The sequence below is a fragment of the Chlamydotis macqueenii genome, chromosome 4 (assembly GCF_036417535.1).
Source record: "Chlamydotis macqueenii isolate bChlMac1 chromosome 4, bChlMac1.mat, whole genome shotgun sequence".
NCBI lineage: Eukaryota > Metazoa > Chordata > Aves > Otidiformes > Otididae > Chlamydotis > Chlamydotis macqueenii.
In genome coordinates, this window is record NC_141559.1 from 62,033,182 (window position 1) to 62,051,420 (window position 18,239).

Consider the following 18,239-nt stretch of genomic DNA (forward strand, 5'->3'; position numbering starts at 1 on the left):
CCTGAAATTTTAATTAAATGACTTGATAAGAAGATTTTCCTAAAAAAGGTGAACCTTTTTTTAAAACCAAATATATTCTCATTTCCTTCTATCCCTAATAAATTATAAGAATCAAGTATCTTAATTTAAAAACAAACAACAAAAGAGCTATGTAATGTAACAGAAAAAAAAAAAGAAAAGAGAATACTGAAATGTTACTGGTCAGTAAAAAAATAATGTGCAAATCTATGGGGGCAAGAAAGGAATTTCCTAAACAATGTATTTTACTGTGACAAGTTTCCTTGTAGGAAGGAAATCAGAATAAGTAGTTTATTAGTCCTGATGGAGACAAATGGTGACTTCTGCACAAAGTGTTTTTAAACTAAATATCCTGTCCTTCACCACATTCAAAGAAGGCAAAATATCTTGATAGCAATAATCTATGCAACTTACAACCTTTTATTAAATACGATTTTTTTTAATTATGCAAAGAAAGGCTTATGTTCTCCAGTCAACTTAAATATTTTGACTAGAAAAGTTTGAAGTGCATTCACTTTAAAATAATATTAATGCACAGAATAGGAATGAATGCAAGGGAAGGTCTATATTTGCCAGCTTTTTAGTTATATATTTTTATGTGTTATTAAAGGGTTAATATCATAGATCATGTGCACATTGCATCCAAGAATAATGGAAAGATTTTGCTGAAGTTTATTTATGTGCTATTACCTAAATTAAGACATTTATTGGGAAAAATTTCTGCTTGACATTTTGTGTTTTGACTGGCATTTGCTAGTTGCCAGCTGTCATAAGGAAAGGACTGCAACACATGCCGTTAGCAGCATATGCCTTTTTGGGCGCTGAATAGCGTTTTCATACAAAAAAATCAAATGATCCATAACATATTATGCTGTCATTTAAAAACTGCATCAGAATGGTAAAATTTTTCATGCTCATAATAAATTTTGTTCCCCAAGGCTCATTCTAGCATTTTCTCACTATGTTTGGGGACATAATGAGGAAAACATCTATTCTGTTAATTGGCATTACTTTTTTTCAGTATGTTAATGATTTTCTCAGGATGGAGATTTCTTGCAATAGCTTTTGGAAGACTTTGATTCCTGTGCTTTGTTCCTCTTTGTCAGATAGATCTATCTGTTTTTTCCTACCATGCTCTCTTCTCCGTCATTCATAACTCTGACAAGTAGTTATCAGATGAGATAAATATTTGATAGCCAAGTCACTTTTTCTTTTCCCCAGTCATTTGTTTGTTTCTCTATGAAAAAAAAAAATACTGCAGAGATATTTTTTTAAGAATATGTGAGTAAAATATTCATTTTGTGATAAAAATAGATATTTATTCCAGTAATCATATTATGTTTTAAACTTATTTTGCTGAAGAAACAATCACTTCACTATCTCCCAAGAAACAAACCCCAGTTTTCTTCCTGGAAAGAGAAATTGTAATTTCTAACTGTTATAAAAACTCACTGATGTCTGGATTTCTTTATCAAATGTTTGGCTACTGGTATGTCTAAACTAGGAGAAAAACTACTCTAAATTCCCTAAACAGTCAGAAGGGAAAAATGAGTATTCACTTGGTGGGTGATTCAATAGACTTATATTACTCCAATGACTATTTGAGGAGCTATTCAAACTCTGATACTAACCTGAACAAACAGATATTTAAATTAAGAAGTTTCATTTATTCTTGAATATTTAGGAGCAATGGATCATTATTTTCTAAGAAATAGTTTACTCTTGTTAAGTACTGAATACAACTTAATTTCTCCAAACCCACAAGACTTATCTATTTTTCCCCCTTGAATTTAGTTAAGACAAAGGAATCTTTACCTTCTGTTATGTTCAACTCTACTACTTTAAATAAAAGTAACGCCATGTTAAAAAAAAAAAATCCCTCATAACTTAAAATATACTTTTTTTCTAGTGATGGTTCTGAGCCTGAGAAGAAACAGCAGGGGAAAAAACTCTTCAATTGGAAATCTGACAAAAAAAAAAGTAGATATTATTTTGTCCAAACAATTCTGTTTAAATAAATTAGCAATTTTAAAAACAAGTCACAGTAAAAAAAAACCCTATATCTTCTTTTTATTATGATGAAAAAATAATGTAAAAGGAGTTTCTGTATGCATGCTAAGCACATACATATATACTAATAATCCATATACTGAGAACGTTATCTATAAATAAGTCCAGAGAGGAGAAAAACTGATGAGTGTTATTCAGAAGAATATAATTTAAATTACTGATGATATATGACTCCTTTTCCTATAAGGTAGAATTTCAAGGGAGGAATATGTGAGGAAGCAGCTATGGAGGTCACATTTCAAAGTCTCGTTTCCTAACCCGCTACTCTCTAAAAATAGAAATCAAACTGCACAGAAGTAATATTTTCAATATTCTAAGTCCTCTCTGAATCCAAAGTCACAAAGAAGTCAGAAATTAAAGAAGGTGTAGTCATCTAGTGGAAATCAAATCACATGTAGGTTTTGTTTAATCTATAAATTTTTTTAAATTCCTACTAGTTAATTCTCAACTACTAGTGTTCAGAAACTATACTCATTATATGCATATGTAGAATATAACAGACACTTTAGACATGCCATCTTTCAAAATCTAGCTAATGAAATGGTTCTTTTTATATTTTTTTAATATGCAATTAGACACTATGTGTGTATTTTCCTGCTCTCTGGCCCACATGTTTGAGATTTTTGGTCTATCTTTTTGATTTACCACAGGAAAGCAGTAGATCACCAACTAAAACTTAAGATGAAGTGGTCTTATCCATGCATCTTACCATTTATATTTTTTAATAGAAATAGACAAAAATAGATAGAAAAAAATGTTGATGTAAATATAATTTAACTTTGGATGATATTATAAATTTGTTATGGACAAAAAATATGAATCATTATTTAATGCAGTTAAAGCAATTTTTCACATATATTCAACTCTATTATTTCTTCTGCCTGACTAAGCAGCTCTAAATATAGTTGATTAATTAATTACTATAGTTTTGGTTTTAGTATGTTGGACCTTCGTACCAGCTGTATCATGAAAGAGGCAAATATTCTGTGTTTAGCTCCTAATTTTAGGCATTTGGAAACGTGTCCATGAACTTTGTCAAATAGATTATAAAAAATTAATAGAGATGCACCGTGTACCAAATTTAGCTTTTCAGTTGAGAGATGCAAGTTCTATCTAGAAACTTGCTGGAATGAGCAATACCTCCGTTTTTCAGCCAGTTAAAAACATCTTTATTACATTGCCTGTCATCTTGAATCTCCTACAAGTATCCTTTAGAGGTTACTTGCTTTGGGATAAGAAATTGGAATCAAGAGACCAGTAAGCCCACAAAGGTTATCAATATGGGCAGCTGAATGAACAACTGCTATTTGAACTCATCTACACATGATAAATGTGAGTAAAGTTCATGAAACTCTTTCTGTTAGTTTGGAACATAGAGTGAGAAAAAGACCAGTAATTAATTAGGCAAATAATTTGTCATGAATACTAGTGACAGTCACACAAGAAGACATGTTTTACTCAATGTGGAAGTTTGTCTAATCTGATAAAGTCAGAAGGACTCATTGGAGCATAGTAACTAAATGCATGCAACACACAAACTGTTTGACAACTTGATTACTCCTAAGTTAGCAGTCATTTCTGCAGTTCTGCAGAAATTTTCACACTTGTATTAGAAGTCCATTTCCATGTCCTTAAAAATGGCTTTTTTTCATGTTATACCTAATGTTAAATATCAACAATAATACTTCATTGTAATACATAGTCACAGTTTATATAATACTAAATATTATCGTTTTCTTCTGCAAAATGTCTGTTTTCTCTATTCCAAAGAGAATCACATTATTTGTTGTTCACAAATGAGGGAAATAATAGAGGTGGGTTTTTTTGTTTTTTTTTTTTTTCCATATTTCATGTTTCAGAAATTACAACACAAAGCAAAATTCATCTGGGAATCTTTATCAGAATATTATCTGCCTTTTAATATTTCCCTTTTAAGATGCATAAGTCAACTAACTAGAAATCTCTCTTCATTATAATAACGGAAAAATAATATTTGACCTAATTGTCCCATTTATGAACATGTCTAGTGAATAATCAAAATTAAGAGTGTGGAATCTTTTAGATAGCCTTAAAATAATTATATCAAGCATTTTTAAAAATGAAAATGCATAAAACTAAAATTATAGAATGAAACACTGATAATTAGTAATTTTTGACTAGCACATCCCTTTACCATTTATTCCATTCACAAAATGCAATAATCACAGAACAGCAAAAATCAGAGAGTTTTTAAGGTCTCTTGAGATCATCTAGCCGAACCAATCTGCTCAAGCAAGATCAACTAGAGAAGATTGCCCAGGACCATGTACAGTTGACTTTTGAATATCTCCAAGGGTGGAGACTCCACAACCTGTTTAGGAAACTGGTTCCAAAGTTTGATCACCCTCACAGTAAAGTGTTTTCTCATACTCAAGTGGAATTGCATGTATTTGAATTTGTATCTGTTACTTCTTTGCCTTTCACTGGATACCACTGAGAGCAGCCTGGCTCCGTATTCTTTACATCCTCCCTGCGGGTATTTATATGTGTTGACGAGATCCTCCCTGAGCTTTCTCTACTCCAGGCTGAAGAATCTCATCTTTCTCAGCCTCTCCTCATACAAAAGATGCTCCAGTCCCTTAATCATCTTTGTGGCCCTGTGCCAGACTTGCTTCAGTAAGTCTATGTCTCCTCTGTACTGTGGTGCCCAGAATCGGACATAGTATTCCAGATGTGGCCTCATCGGTGCTGAGGGGATGGATCACCTCCATCAACCTGCTGGCAGCCCTTCTAACACAGCCCAGGCTGTTGGCTTTCCTTGCCACAAGGACACATTGCTGACTTATAGTCAACCTCTACACCAGGACCCTCAGGTCCATTTCTGCAAATCTGCTTTCCAGCTGGTCAGCCACCACCATATACAGGTGCATACAGTTGCTCCTCCCCAGACACAGGAATTGGCATGCCTTTTGTTAAACTGTAGGAGGTCCCTCTCTGCTCATTTCTCCAGCTTTTTTGGATCCCTCTGAATGGCAGCACAACTATCTGGTGTATTAGTCATCACTCCCAGTTTTCTATCATCTGCAAACTTCCTGAGAGTCACTCTGTCCCATTGTCCAGGTCATTAGTGATGTTGGCACTGTGTCCTTTGGCACCAGATCCCCTATCACAGTTAGCAGTGAGCTCATGTTTCCTGTAGTCTTCCATTTGCTCTTTTTGCATTTGTAGAAACCTTTCTTTTAGACCTTCACAAGCCTTGCCAGATTCATATCCAGGTTGACCTTGGCTTTTCTAATCCCATATCCCTACATGATTGGACAGAAACTCTGTCCTCTTCCTGAATCTGCTATCCCTGCTTCTATTTTTTGTACACTTCCTTTATGTCTGAATTCAGACAAGAGATCCTTGCTCATCCATACAGATCCTTGCCACCTAGGACTCTTCCAAACAGATCTCTGAAGTGGTTAAGGACCTCTGTCTTGAAAACTAGGGCTGTCATCGTGTTTTTCTCTGTTCTCTCCTCCTGAGCTCCATCATCTCACAGTCCTTGCAGCCAAGACTGCCTCCAACTTTCACACCCTGACCAGTTCTTCCCTGTTTGTGAGTATCAAGTTCAGTAAAACATCTTTCTTTGTTGACTCCTCTGTTACCTATGTCAAGAAGTTGTCATCAATGCAGTAAAAAAATCTTCTGTATTTCTTGATCTGTGCCATATTATACTTCCAGCAAACATCAAAATGGTTAAAATCACCATAAGGACAAAGAATGTGTTGCTTCCTCTATTGATTTGAAGAAGGTCAAAGCAATAGCACCCATGTAGATCTGCCCTCTAATTTTCACCCATAAGCTCTCAACTGCCTTCTGACTCCCAGCCAATCCCAAGGCAGAGATCCATGCAATCCATTACAATAAGACACAGATTTAAATCCTGGACACATAAAAATAAATGATGCTGTTGTCTTCAACTGATGGCTTTATATTAATTGCCTCTCGTGATTCAGAAGTACATCCTAAGCACACAGTGCCACACTATTTAATGGGAAAGAATCATAAAGAAGTTCATTCTGCTGTTCTGGTTTTGTTTAGTGAGGGGGAGCTATGGTGGTAGCTTCTGTAGGAAACTGCTAGAAGTTGCTCCCCTTTGTTCAGTGGACTATACTGGGCCTAGGGCGGACCTGCTGCTGGCCAAGGCCGAGCCAATTTGTAGCAGATAACGTCTCCGTGATAACACCTCTGCGATAATGTATTTAAGAAGGGGAAAACAGAAAAAAAAAGTAGAGAAGATGTAGGGAACTGAGTGGGGGCAGAGAGGCGGAGGCACGAGCCTTGTGGGCCTCGCAGACCTCACCCTCTGGCCTCCTGCTGGGCAGCCGACTGGGCCCAACTCAGGCCAGCCCAGCTGCAAGAAGTGGAGAGGAGAGGAGATGTGAATGAGATGTAAAAAGATTCTGAGAGGTGTCTGCCAGCCTGTTGTGAAGAATTTTTTCTTATGAAAGGATCAGCTGCAGATGCCAAGGTCAGTTCAGAAGGAGGGGGAGGAGTAATGCAGCTCCTGGCCAAGATTCCCCTGCAGCCTGTGGTGATGACCATGGTGGAGTAGGTTGTCCCCCTGCAGTCCATGGAGGTCCACAGAGGAGCAGAGATCCACCTGCAGCCCATGGAGGACCACACGCTGGGGCAGGTGGATGCCTGAAGGAGGCTGTGGCCCATGGAGGGCACGCTGGGGCAGCTGTTCTGGAGGCACTGCACCCCGTGGAGGAAATTACCCATGTCGGAGCAGTTTCATGAAGGACTGTGTCCTGTGGGAGGGACCCCACGATGGAGCAGGGGAGGAATGTGAAGAGTTCTTCCCTTGAGGAGGAAGGAGTGACATAAAGCGACATGTGATGAACTGACTATAACCCCCATTCCCTCTTCCCCCCTGTGCCTCTCGGGGCAGGGAGAAGGTAATAGAGATAATGTTAAGCCTGGGAAGAGGGAGGGGTGGGGGGAGGTTATCTTGTTCTCTTTCTCATTATTCTGCTGGTTTTAGAAATAAATGAATAGTTTTGCCCAAGTCGAGTCTGTTTTGCCCATAACAGTAGGTTTAAGGATTTCTCCCCATCCTTATCTCAAACCTGGAGTCATTTTTCTGATATCATCTCCCCCTATTCTCTCGGAGGGTGAGGGAGTGAGAGAAAGACTGAGTAGTCTGGTCCCAATCAGGGCTGAATTACGACATCTGCTAAACACATTTCAACTAACTAGTGTCTAGCTTTTAGAATAAACATATATTGGTTTTAAAGTTCTTCTTGAATCTATAATAAATCTTTTCATCTATTCTTGAGCTATCAGATAAGTAATAGGTTTCATGTGTCTGTATATAGAGAAATATTTGTAAATCAAAGATACGTTTTTGCTTTACACACATGCCTTTGTAGAAGAAGCACTAGTTCTCATACTGTAAAGCAGTTTTTATTGACAATTTTCAAATTGGGACAAAACCACCTTTTTTTTTTTATGAACTAGAATATCAATTCTTATACGTAAATATGTAGTCCCTACAGCATCATCCCAAATAGACTTTGCAGGCTCGCTGACAAAACCGCAAATAAATTTGGATGTATATATTCGTTGAAGCTCCTGATGATATAAAACTCAAGTTTACACCTATATGTAAAAATCTCATAGTTTGATTAAAATGTACAAGGCTGTACAAGAATTTCAGTGTATCTATGTAGGTGTTATACTGCTATTTCATTTAGAAAAAGGATTAATTTGACCATTTGGTCAGGTACAACAATATTCTTACAGAGTGACAAGATAAAACAAGATTTATCTTGTATTTACTTATTTTATAATATGTAACCCATAATTTTCATTAACTTGAAGGGTTACATGATATTCAACAAGGCTAAGTGTTGGGTCCTGCACTTAGGTCACAACAACTCTATGCAACGCTAAAGGCTTGGGGAAGAGTGGTTGGAAAGATGCCCAGAGGAAAAAGACCTGGAGGACTGGTTGACAAGCAGTTGAATATGAGCCAGCATTGTGCCCAAGTGGCCAAGAAAGCAAATAGAATTCTGGCTTGTATCAGATGTAGTGTTGCCAGCAGGACTAGGGAAGTGATTTTCCCCCTGTATTCATTATTGAAGAGGCTGCGCCTTGAATTCTGTATTCTGTTTTGGGCCCCTCACTACAAGACAGATATTGAGGTGCTGGAGAGCAACCAAGATGGTGAAGGATTTAGAACACAAGTCTTATGAGGAACAGCTGAGGGAACTGGGGTTATTTAGCTTGTCATTCTCTATGACTACCAGAGGAGGTTGTAACCAGGGGGGTGATGGTTTCTTCTCCAAAGTAGAAAGTGATAGGACAAGAGGAAATGGCCTCAAGTTGCACCGAGGAGGTTTAGATTGGATATTAGGATACATTCATTCACTGAAAGGATTGTCAGTCTTTGTAGTAGTCTGCCCAGGGAAGTGGTTAAGTCATCATCCCCAGAGACATTTAAAGGATGTCTAGATGTGGTGCCTGAGACATGGTTTAGTAGTGGACTTGGCAGTGCTAGATTGATGGTTAGAACTGATGAACTTAAAGGTCTTTTCCAACCCAAAATATTCTATGATGCTATGATTCATAAGGCATGTAGAGGAATAACACATCCCTCTAGTGATTTGTTAGTGTCTTTAATTTGTTCTCTACTTCTAATGATAGCTGCAAAAAAGTTGTGTCTAGATCTTCCTCTTTTACTGTTTTTGTCATTTTATTTGTTTCCCAGAAACATTATTTGCCAAGGACTTGTTGGTAAACAAAATGACTGCACTTTCATTCTGATATCCCATGTGATCTGCCTTGGTTTCCCAAATGCCTACTGCAGTGAAACCTATTTTCCTGGCAGCCACAGAGACCTTGAAGAGTCCATTCTACACATTTTCCATTGTTCAGGGACAGTTTGTATTTTTCTTCTTATCTTGGCATGTAACTATGAACAGGTGTCATTAGGTGCAAGGAGGCACGTGGTGTCAGTGTAGTGGGGCTGTCGCAGAAGATGGACTTCCTTTCTCTTTTCCTGGAGAACAGATGTCCTTTGCAGTGTTCTGCAGGCCTTCCTATCTCAATACCATTGATACCTGGCATCTCTGTTTAATGACAAGAGCTCTACCAACTTCTGAATGGGCACATAGCCATCAGAACAGATGGTCCTAGATCTGGGCAGCCAAAAAAAAAAAAATTATGTGGATGTAATATGCTTTTAAAGGCCATAATCCCAGCTGGCCACAGTGAAATGATTGTCCTTTCTCTGCTCCTCTAACTATTATTCAGACAATGTGTTACTGCTACTTTGTCTTTGATCTGGATTAGTATTTCAAATTGCATTGTATAAAATTCATGAAACATTTATTTTTCTTATATATACATATATATATGTACATGCTCACAGTCAAAAGGAATTAATATTTATCCCTGCAGCATTTAGCAAGAGTGAGTGACTTACATCTTACTTAGGTCACAATACTTAGCAGTTATATAATAATTTTAAGTTCCAAATCCTTAGCACATTCAACTCATATATTAATTAAGTCATATTCAACATCTATATAATCAATCAAGGTCAAGGTAATCAATGTAAAAACACACAGCAGAATAAGTAAAGTCAATATGTGTCAAAATTTATGAAAACTTTCATGTCTTTCTTTGCTAAAAGTTTATTTGAAATATAACAGAAGTTGATGCCTCCTTCATATTCTTAGAATCATAGAATCATAGAATGGTTAGTGTTGGGAGGGACCTTCAACTGTCATCTAGTCCAAACCCCCTGCAAGGAGCAGGGATATCTCCGACTAGATCAGGTTGCTCAGAGCCTTATCCAACCTGGCCTTGAACGCTTCCAGGGATGGAGCATCCACCACCTCTCTGGGTAACCTGTTCCAGTGTTCCACCACCTTCATTGTAAAAAATTTTTTCCTAATATCTGGTCTAAATCTACCTCTCTCTATTTTAAACCCCTTACCCCTAGTCCTGTCGCAACAGGCCCTACTGAACAGTCTCTCCCCATCTTTCTTGTAGGCCCCCTTGAGGTACTGGAAGACCACTATAAGGTCTCCCTGGAGCCTCCTCTTCTCCCCAACTCTCTCAGCCTGAACATGGCATTAGATAAGACTTTGAATGTTTTCCTGGTTTTAACACTATCAAATTTTCAAAGAGGCACTATAAATCCAATAAAATCTTTAGGAATTTATCTTTAGGTAATGTTTGTATGTCTAATGTTCATATGTCTGTACTGCAAAGTCTTAAATTAACCAATTATATATGCAAGTCACTTAAGCAAGTCACTTAGTTGCTGCAGGTTTTGGTGCATTTAAATTACGTTAAGAATGCAGTGACTTAGGCAATTCTATATTGACAGTGTTGAAGTGAGCTGGGAGCTGACTCACTAATAATTTCAAAAGTTATTTTTCCAGAGAATTAGTAGAATTGCAGATTTTCAGCATATAGATCATATCCTAGGTCACTATAGAAACTGGAAAACCCTAGAATCAACTGTTCAGACACTTGATCTTTTTTTTTTTCAGAAACTTATAAAATTAGTTGCAAGTTTTGTCTACTTGTTTCACAACTGAAAAAAACTGTTTTTCAAAAACTATTTTTTCTTCAAGTTATTTTTTTCCCAAAAAGTAAACAGTTACCTTTTCTGTACTGAAAAAGTAAATATTTGTGTTCATTTGGTCCTACTCTGTGTATCAAAAGCTATTGAAGTAATTAGAAGCTACTCTTTTTTTTTTTTTTTTGTTCTATTAACAACAGTTAGTCTATAGCTTCCTATTATGTTATTGTACACAAAGTCTCACCCATCAAAGACTATCCAAGCATCCAAGGGATCAGGTTAGGAAAGCTAAAGCCCAGACATCTGGCCAGGGATGTCAAGGAAAACAAGACAAGCTTCTTGTCTCTAGGTACATTGAGGATAAAAGGAAGACCAGGGAGAACATGGATCCTCTCCGGAAGGAAATGGGAGAGCTGGTTACCTGGGACATGGAGAACGCTGAGGTACTCAATGACTTTTTTGCCTCGGTCTTCACTGGCAAGTGCTCTAGCCACATCACCCAAGTCGTAGAAGGCAAAGACAGGGACTAGGAGAATGAAGACTTGCCCACTGTAGCAGAAGAGCAGGTTTGGGACCATCTAAGGAACTTGAAGGTGCACAAGTCCTGATGAGATGTCTCCATGGGTCCTGAGGGAACTGACAGAAGAAGTTTCCAAGATATTATCCATCATATTTGAGAAGTTGTGGCAGTCCAGTGAGGTTCCTGCTGACTGGAAAAGGGGAAACATAACCCCCATTTTTAAAAAGAGGAACAAGGAAGACTACAGGCTAGCAGTCTCACCTTTGTGCCTGGCAACGTCATGGAGCAGATCCTCCTTGAAACCATGCTAAGGTACATGGAAAATAAGGAGGTGATTGGTGAGAGCCAACATGGCCAACGCCTGAGCCCCCAATATAAGAAGGACACGGGCCAGTTGGAGAGGGTCCAGAGGAGGGCCACGAAGATGATAAGAGAGCTGGAGCACCTTTCCTATGAGGACAGGCTGAGAGAGTTGGGGCTGTTCAGCCTGGAGAAGAGGAGGCTCTGGGGAGACCTGATAGCGGTCTTCCAGTACCTCAAGGGGGCCTACAAGAAAGATGAGGAGAGGCTGTTCAGCAGGGCCTGCTGTGACAGGACTAGGGGTAATGGTTTTAAAATAGAAGGGGTTAGATTTAGATTGGATATTAGGAAAAAAATTTTTACAATGAGGGTTGTAGAACACTGGCACAGGTTGCCCAGAAAGGTGGTGCATGCCCCATCCCTGGAAACATTCAAGGCCAGGTTGGATGAGGCTCTGAGCAACCTGATCTAGTCGGGGATGTCCCTGCTCCTTGCAGGGCATTTGGATTAGAAGACGATTGAAGGTCCCTTCCAACCCCAATCATTCTATGATTCTGTGATTTACTAAGGGCAAATTGTACCTGACCAATTTGGTGGCGTGCTGTGATGGAGTTACAGCACTAGTGGATAACGGAAGAGCAACTAACATCATCTACCTGGACTTGTGCAAAGCAATTGATACTGTCCCGCATGACATACTTGTCTCTAAACTGGAGAGACCCCTGCTCCTCAGGGGTCAGTGTTGGGACAAGTGCTGCTTAACATCTTTGTTGGCGACCTGCAGAATGGGATAGAGTGCACCCTCAGCAAATTTGATGACAACACCAAGCTCTGCGGTGCAGTCAACAAGCTGGAGGGAAGGAATGACATCCAGAGGGACCTTGACAGGCTTGAGAGTCAGACCCATGCAAAGCTCATGAAGTGCAACAAGGCCAAGTGCAAGGTCCTGCATGTGGGTCGGGTCAATCCCAAGCACAAATACAGGCTGGGCAGAGAATGACCCTGAGGAGAAGGACTTGGGAGTTGTGGTTTTGTTTAGTGAGGGATGGCCTAAGGTAGTAGCTTCTGTAGGAAACTGCTAGAAGTTTCTCCGCTTTGTTCAGTGGACTCGGCCGGGCCTAGGGAGGATGCACTGCTGGCCAAGGCCAAGCCAATTGGTAGCAGAAAGTTCCGTGATAACACCTCTGCGATAATGTATTTAAGAAGGGGAAAACAGAAGAAAAAAAAGGAGAAGATGTGAAGAAGCTGAGTGGGGGCAGAGGCACAGAGAGGGAGGCGCGAGCCTTGTGGGCCTTGCAGACCTCACCCTCTGGCCTCCTGCTGGGCAGCCGACTGGGCCCAACTCAGGCCAGCCCAGCTGCAAGAAGTGGAGAGGAGAAGAGATGGATGATGTGATGAGATTCTGAGAGGTGTCTGCAAGCCTGTTGTGAAGAACTTTTCTTGTGAGAGGAACAGCTGCAGATGCCAAAGTCAGTTCAGAAGGAGGGGAAGGAATAATGCAGCTCCTGGCCAAGACTCCCCTGCAGCCTGTGGTGACAACCATGGTGGAGCAGATTGTCCCCCTGCAGCCGGTGGAGGTCCATGGAGGAGCAGAGATCCACCTGCAGCCCATGGAGGACCACACGCTGGGGCAGGTGGATGCCTGAAGGAGGCTGTGGCCTGTGGAGGGCCCGCTGGGACAGCCGTTCTGGAGAGACTGCACCCCGTGGAAGAGATGACCCATGCCGGAGCAGTTTCACGAAGGACTGTGGCATATGGGTGGGACCCCACAACGGAGCAGGGGAGGAATGTGAGGAGTTCTTCCCCCAACCATGAAGCAGTGGCGTAAAACAATGCATGATGAACTGACTGCAACCCCCATTCCCTCTTCCCTCCTGTGCCGCTCGTGGCGGGGGAGGTAGTAGTGATAATATTAAGCTTGCGAAGAGGGAAGGGTGGGGGAAGTTATCTTGTTCTCTGTCTCATTCTCCTGCTAGTTTTAGTAATAAATGAATACTTTTCCCCAAGTTGAGTCTGTTTTGCCCATAACGGTAACTTTAACTATTTTCTCCCTGTCCTTATCTCAAACCTTGAGCCGTTTTTCTTATATTATCTCTCCCCATTCTCTTGGAGGGTGGGGGGAGTGAGAGAGAGTCTGGTCCTGATCAGGGCTCAACTACAACAGGAGTGCTGGTGGACGAGAAGCTCAACATGAGCTAATAATGTGTACTTGCAGCCCAGAAAGCCACCTGCATCCTGGGCTGCATCAAAAGGAGCATGGCCAGCAGGACGAGGGAGGTGATTCTTCCCCTCTACTCTGCTCTTGTGAGACCCCACCTGGAGTACTGCGTCCAGCTCTAGAACCCTCAAAATAAGGACGTGGACCTTTTGGAGCAAATCCAGTGGAGGGCCATGAAGGTGATCAGAGGGCTGGAACACCTCTCATCTTAAGGCAGGCAGAGAGTTGGGGCTGTACAGCCTGGAGAAGAGCAGGTTCCAGAGACATTTTATAGCAGCCTTCTAGTACCTAAAGGGGGCCCAGAGATGTGGTGGATGCCTCATCCCTGGAAACATTCAAGACCAGGTTGGATGAGACTCTGAGCAACCTGATCTAGTTCGGGGATATCCCTGCTCCTTGCAGGGGGGTTGGACTAGATGACGACTGAAGGTCCCTTCCAACCCTAACCATTCTATGATTCTATGAAGAAAGATCGGCAGAAACTTTTTAGCAGAGCTTGTTGTGATAGGACAAGAGGTAATGGTTTTATACAAGAAGGAGATACATTTAAATTGGATATAAGGAAAAAAAAAACCAAAATTAGGGTAGTGAAACAGTGGAAGAAGTTTTTTCCAGAGAGGTTGTGGATGCCCCATCCCTGGCAACATTCAAGGCCAGGTCGGACTGTGTGCTGAGCAACCTGATCTAGTTGAACATATCCCTGCTCCTTTCAAGAGGGGTGGATTAGATGATCTTTAAAGGTCTTTTCCAACTCAAAATATTGTATGATTCTATGTTTCTATGATTCTATTATTGTGTGGTCATTCTTTCAGGATACTAACACCAAATTACTTATTCTACTCTAGTAGTACTAACAAGGTTTTAAATACATTATCTGTTCTAGTATATCCTTTTCAGAATGGCTGTTACAAATTCACCTTTATGCACATAGATTACCAGCAGATACACAAGTAATTTGAACTAGGCAAATATTTCCAAATACGAAAATTTCTATGGGGTTTCATTATTACAGTGGTAGGACTTAAATGCTAGTATTCAGATTTACTGTTGTCAATAATCTCCAGCTGAAAAAAGACAGATTTCCAGAAAACAAGTACACGACATATTCCAGCTTTTTATTTCCTTAGCATAAATGACAACAGCTGCCATGTTTATCTGAGAGTCTAGCATGTCCTTAGGGGCATGTAATAAAAAAGCATTGCGTAATAAAGCTATATCTATGGAGTTGTAATTGCCATAAGAAGAAAGAAGAGATAATATTGAAATTAAGATTAGCTATAAGAAAATATGATAATGAGCCATAACCAGGCAAATGGAAGGCTTCCGGAGGAATAAGAGATGGAAAAGAAGACCTGCAGTTGTTAGACAACCCCACCAATTGCTTGATTATATCATGGTATCAGAAACTCTATTTGCAGAGAAATCAGTCTGCCCAGCTTTGGTTTATATTTGTCTCACAGCTTTATTTTCATCTATGATTTATCCTCAATAAATTTCACAAAAAGCCAGAATGTGTGAGTTGATATAATAATATGTACTCCATCTGAATATTTTTGGCATCCTTTGGTGGATTCAAGGAGAATCAGTTGTTTCCCACAAGTTTGAGTTTTAAAGGCCAGAAACCACTTTAAATGAAGAGAAGTAGCTATGGACTACAGATGTTTATAGTTTTGTGTAATGTTTTATTTTTGTTTGGTTGGGTTTGTTTTTTTTTTTTTTCAGATCAACAAAAAAGACGCATAGAGTAAGATTAGGAGAAATTTGCCATTAAGTAGATTAAGAAGATCATGGGACCCTGGATGAAACACAGAGCAGCACTTGTACACCTTCAAGACTTCAAGGAGTTTGCCATCTATGGAAGATACAGTGAGTGCACTGTTAGCATAAACCTATTGACATGATACTGAATTTGACTCCTTTACAGAGCTTTATAGGATCTGTTTGCAGTTACTGTTAGTCTGATGAAAGAAGGAAAAGGTGGCAAAAACTAATGAGGAAACGGAAAAAAAAGATCTATAAATCATTTACACTCAGGAGTAGAGATACTCCATAGCATTTTGTTAAAGGATGCAAACAGGATAGTAATTTTGAAAAATATCCTGGTGTTCAGAAGAGGTTACTGCAGCACGTATGTTAATCTATTCTTTCTAACTGCTTCCAAGGAAACTTTGCCTTCAGTGGGGTTCAGAAGTGCATGTTTTCCTAAGTTAATTTTGTTCCTTCTGGCTAAAGTTAGGTTAGCTATGATCATACTTACACTTATGCTGTATACCTGAAAGCTGGTAAACTATTGCACTGAGAAGCAGTGGATAGCATGTTCAAGTCATACTGGAGGCAGCAATAGTTCAACCCTGTTCTTTTCAATTCTTTCTTTCCTGAGAAGGTACTTATACCCTGTAATAAAGTCAGCTTTCAATCTTCTAATTAGGGTAATCTAGTTTAACAATATGACAGAGTAAGTGGATTCTGTAGGTGAAATTATATGGCATATATAGGACTTGTACCCATTAGCCTACTATTTTCTGAGAGTTGTCTCTGGTACCAGTCATTACAGAATGCAAGGTAAACACATTTTTCACCTTTATAATTTTACTAATGACTATTGACTTATTTTAGTAGATCTCTGAATTATATGTTCCACTATAACAGTGACTTCATGTATTTCAGCGTACAGAAATATCTTTATTTAGAAACTAGCAACAAATGGCCTTTATAGATTTCTTTTTCTTAAGGTCTTCAGGTCATTTATTGCACAGTTGCATTTCTCTCTCAACAGATAGCTCAGATATAGTAAAGATTATTGTGTCAGTGATAACAGGCTATCCAGGTACAATAACGAGCTCACAGCACTGTGGGTGTTTCACAGTAACATGGCTTTCACGTGGTCCTCTGGGAAAAAAACCATGCTCTTACTAAAGGTTTTATTTGGTCTGCTGATGGTTATTTCACAGTAGCTACTGTCTTTTCAACAATTACACTTTCTTGCTTGTATTTCTGAGATAAATTCCTGCAAAGGCAAGATTGATTCTTTGTTTGTGATTCTAGACCCACTAAAGTGAAAAGAAGAAATCTTATTTTCATTTCAGTGCTCTACAAAACAAGTAACTTGTAGAGAAGGCTGTATTAGGACTATCTTCTGGGAAAGTAATTCTTAAAAGGAGTCCTGTCAGGCAGGTATATGACAGGGGACTCAGTGTCTTTGTAGTTTTAATACTGAGATGTATTTTAATGAACTATGCTGTTATTGGAAGTAAAAAGTGTATGTAAAATCAATGCCAATTTTTTTTTTTAATTAATACTCCTGCACTTGTAAAGACCGAGGCCATGGGGTGATAAAAGCATGCAGTGTCATTATCTACATCCTATAGTACTGACTGTGAAGTTATTTAATAGATGGGGCCCATCACCTCAGGGAAACACTCCCTTGAATTTTGTATACTAATGTTAGCTAACAAATAATTTCAGTGAGAAGATTGTTTTGAAATGTTCAGTGTTAGGATGCTGGGAAAATCCGGCATGATTGCACAGGTGAAAATACATAGCACAGACAATAAAATGGGATCTGGACATCATTGTTCTACTTCTGAGATAATAAAAATAACATAATAAAAAGAACAAAGAACCCTGTGCATTAGCCTATACTGTTGTATTTTCACAAACTCTACCCAAACATTCACAGATCTAACAACATGTCTCCTTAAATATCAGCTTTTAAATATTGCCATTATGTCACAATTCCTTTTACCCTAAAGGTTTAATGTTCCTGCTGCCATACAAAAAAAAAATACTAATGGCTTTGTATTATTTAAATTACTTGCAGAATATTCGCTTATAGTTCATTTCCCTCTCTGTTTTGAATGACAAAAGAAAAAAACTATTATTTTTGCAATCTCTTTTACAGTTCCTTATACTTATGAAAGACATTGCTAGGAAGGACTGAGTTTAGGGGAAACTGACCATTTGTGTTGCCATGAGCAATGTGAATTTCAGTAAGAGGTACACACAAATGAATACATCTCTATGGTAGTAAAAAAACAAACCAAAAATAAATTAAAAACCCCCAGATTAGGAGATCCAGAGTAAGTTTTATTTTCTTCAATTAAATTTTATTTTCAGAATCTAAGGCAAAACCTGTTTGTTATAAAACAGTTGCTTTGCAGGTGATTATTTTAGTTCTTATGTTAATGCCTAATACTTATTACTTTAGTAAATAAATACACTAATAAATAAACCAGTAAGCTTCACTTTTAAAAGTGTGCAGGCAAATGTTTCTGCCAAGTCATTTCAGACTAGATTTGTAAAACACTACTGTTCTGGTTTTGTTTAGTCAGGGGGGGCCTAAGGTGGCAGCTTCTGTAGGAAACTGCTAGAAGTTGCTCCCCTTTTGTTCAGTGGACTCGGCCGGGCCTAGGGCAGACCCGCTGCCGGCCAAGGCCAAGCCAATTGGTAGCAGAATGTCCCGTGATAACGCCTCTGCGATAACGTATTTAAGTAGGGGAAAACAGAAAAAAAAAAAGGGAGAAGATGTTAAGCAGCTGAGCGGGGGG